The sequence below is a fragment of the Vidua macroura genome, chromosome 6 (genome assembly GCF_024509145.1).
Source record: "Vidua macroura isolate BioBank_ID:100142 chromosome 6, ASM2450914v1, whole genome shotgun sequence".
Taxonomy (NCBI): domain Eukaryota; kingdom Metazoa; phylum Chordata; class Aves; order Passeriformes; family Viduidae; genus Vidua; species Vidua macroura.
The window spans coordinates 895,605-898,970 of record NC_071576.1 but is presented as its reverse complement, the minus strand read 5'-3'; positions in this window follow the sequence as shown (position 1 = coordinate 898,970).

Sequence of the window (3,366 nt, the reverse complement as noted above, 5' to 3'; positions counted from 1 at the left end):
TAAATATATGTTTTTTCCCAGAAATCTCTGGCTTTCCCCATAAATATATGGCTTTCCCCAGAAATCTGTGGCTTTCCCCATAAATATATGGCTTTCCCCAGAAATCTCTGGCTTTCCCCAGAAATCTATGGCTTTTCCCATAAATATATGGCTTTCCCCAGAAATCTGTGGCTTTCCCCATAAATCTCTGGCTTTTCCCAGAAATCTGTGTCTTTCCCCAGAAATCTATGGCTTTTCCCATAAATCTGTGGCTTTTCCCATAAATATATGGTTCTTCCCAGAAATCTCTGGCTTTCCCCAGAAATCTCTGGCTTTCCCCATAAATATATGGCTTTCCCCAGAAATCTCTGGCTTTTCCCATAAATATATGGCTTTCCCCAGAAATCTGTGGCTTTTCCCCCTCCCAGACCCCCAGGCTCCCAGCTGCTGTTTGGATGTTTCAGGTGCATGAATTTTTCAGCTGCTCTGAGTTTCCTTTTCCCTCAGAGGAAAGGGGAGCAGGCCTGGCAGGAGGGGGAACATTCCCAGTCAGTGGCACAGAGAATTCCCTGCTCCTTCCACGGTAACACCATCTCCACACGGAGCCACTGCAGTCTGTAACCTATTGCAGCTCAGATATTTGCTTTCTTCTCTTTTTTTAATTAAATAACTAAGCTGAGGGGATTACATGACTTGGAAAAAAAAAAAAAAAAACAAAAAACCCAACCCATTGATCTCGAGTATTAAGTCGTATTATTGAAAAAATCAAACACCACTTGGAGCTGTGGAGTGTGGAAGGGGAAAGGGCAATGGTGTGTGTAAAATATTTGCAAGTCTTTGGAAAGAAGGAATTTTTTCTGAGGGAGGGGAGGCCCTGGCAGAGCTTGCCCAGAGGAGCTGTGGCTGCCCCATGCCTGGAAATAAATAAAACTTTCAGTCTACAATGCTGTGTTCCCTTTCTCTGTAGAGGGAGGGAGCTTCAGGAAGGAATTGTTCTGCCTTTTGAGGAAGGGAGCAGCTTCCCTGTGCTGGGGGTGAATCCCACTGCTTCTTCCCAGAGCTGAGCCAAAGTGCCACTGCTCACTCCAGGGGCTGCATTTCCCCCCAAAAGCCGTGTCTTGATTTCTCAGATCCCATCCAGCTGCTCTTTGGCTTCCTGCTGGAGCTGGGCTCCTGCCCCTGAGTGATCACAGCCACAAAAACCACAGCCACAGCCCAGTTTTGCTCCACAAGGAGCTGTTGGTGCCACAGGTCTGGGGGCTGAGTTTGTGCCTCACTGCCCTGCGGTGGATGGGAGAAAAATGAGGAAAAAGAAGTGGGGTTGGGGAAATAAAACCTCCAGGTGATGCGATGAGAGCGAGGCAGGTCTTGCCTCGGGGTGGGGGTGTCTGGAGCGTCTCCCCTCAGCTTGATCAACACCCGGCTGCTGTCAGCCAGGTTTGAGATTTCTGGAGCAGCACAAACAACCCCAGTGCTGGAACAAATCCTCTCCAGCCACCTTGGTGCTGCTGTTTCTCCCAGCTTTATTCCTAATAACCAGCAGAGCTGTGACAGAGCACTGCAGCCTTTGCTTTTTCCCTCTCCCAATTAAATTAAGGGTTTTGACATCTTGCCTCTCTGCAGAGCCTTCTGGTCCCACAATCTCTCTGCTTCCCACGTGTCACTGCAGCACAGCTCAGGCACTGCTTTTTATTGATCAAATTTTCCATTTGACATTAAATTTAACTGATTCCTACAAGAGGAGGTGATGCCTGAAGGTGACACCTCAGCTCCTGATTCCTCAGGGAGAGGAGAAAGCACCCAATGTTTTCTTTCATTGGGTTGGGATGAGGGATAATCTGATTTATCCCAATTTGTCCTCACTGAGCCGCCCCCTCCTGCTCTTGGAAACACCTCCTAACTCCTGTCTGATGTTGGTTGGAGGCTGGGGAGCTTTGGCACAAACAACAGAAACCTGGAGTTTAAATGTTTGAGAAGGATCAGATGCACCTCCTTCATCAGGGAAGATGGCTCAAGGGTGGGTGATTTAAATAAAAATGGAGAGGAAGGAGCTGCTACACCTCCAGGAAAGCTTTGGGTAAAATTATCCATAGAACAGTGTTATTTTCTGTCTGGAAATCTGGGTGAGTGGTCAGGGCTGGCTGCTGCAGAGAGATTTGGGGCACCAGACTGCTTAATTAACCCTGTTCCAATAATTACTGAACATGGTTTTTTTTAATTCTACAATGTTCCCTTGAAGACAGCAACGATTTAGAACTTTTATCTGCATTATGTATGTTGGCCTTCCCGCTCATTAAGCCCAAGATCAGAGAACATCATTTAAATCTTAATGCAGAAACGATCCCCTCTCCCTGCTCAAGCCTGTGCTCGTGTCCACTCTGTGGCTGTGAAATTCAGTTCCCTCTCCCTGGCAGCTGGGAGCTGAGGGCTGCACAGAGCCAGAGGAAGCATCTTCCTTACATTGGGTGTGCCACTAAGTCAGTCTCCATCTGAAAGGACTCAGATCAGCGCTGGTCTGGGCTGCCTCCAGCCAGGACAGCAGTAAATTCCAGGTCAGTAAACGGGGTGGTTTTGGGAGGCCCGACTTTCCCGGAGCTCTCCCTTCCTGATTTTCAGTCCCATCCTGGTGTAGGTTCAGATTTTCCTTCTTGGCCTGAAGGAATCTCCAGAGTCCAGTGGAGACTGCTCCGTTCTGCTGCTCCTGCTCTGGTTTGCACTGGGAGAGAAGGTGCAGGGTGAGAGATGGAGAGAATCCCACTCAGGCTGGAACTGCTGGGAGTGCTGGCTGCTCATGGTGCCTCAGGTTTAGCTTTTCTATTTTCACATTCTGTGCTGCTTTAGTGTGCAGGTCTGGGCTCCATATTATGGGATGCTGAGCTCTGTGCACAGAGAAGGGAGACAAAACAATTCCTGCTCCAGCTGGGCACCAAGGACAAATGATCCAAAGCTCAGGCCAGGAGCACAAACAGCGTGGGCTGGAGAGAGAAAAACAAGCAGGATGGGAGTGCCTGGGCTAAAGCTGGAATGGGACAATGAACTGCAAGGTGCAAATGGAGCAGAGCTGATCCCAGTGAGAGCCCCCGGGAGCGCTCGTGCATTTTGGGACCATTTTGGTTCCTCTTGGCTGCAGCCCTGGCTGGGCTCTGGTGCTGCCCAAGGTGGATCCATGGAGGAGATCCTTTGAATCAATCCCTGCTTTATTCTGTGACTCCATCCAGCCTCTGCTCCAGGGCAGCCTGCTCAAGGCATCAGCTCTGACAGCCCAGATGGGATGTTGGGTGGGATATTGGGAAGGAATTCCTGGCTGGAAGGGTGAGGAGGGGCTGGGCTGGAATTGCCAGAGCAGCTGGGGCTGCCCCTGGATCCCTGGCAGTGCCCAAGGCCAGG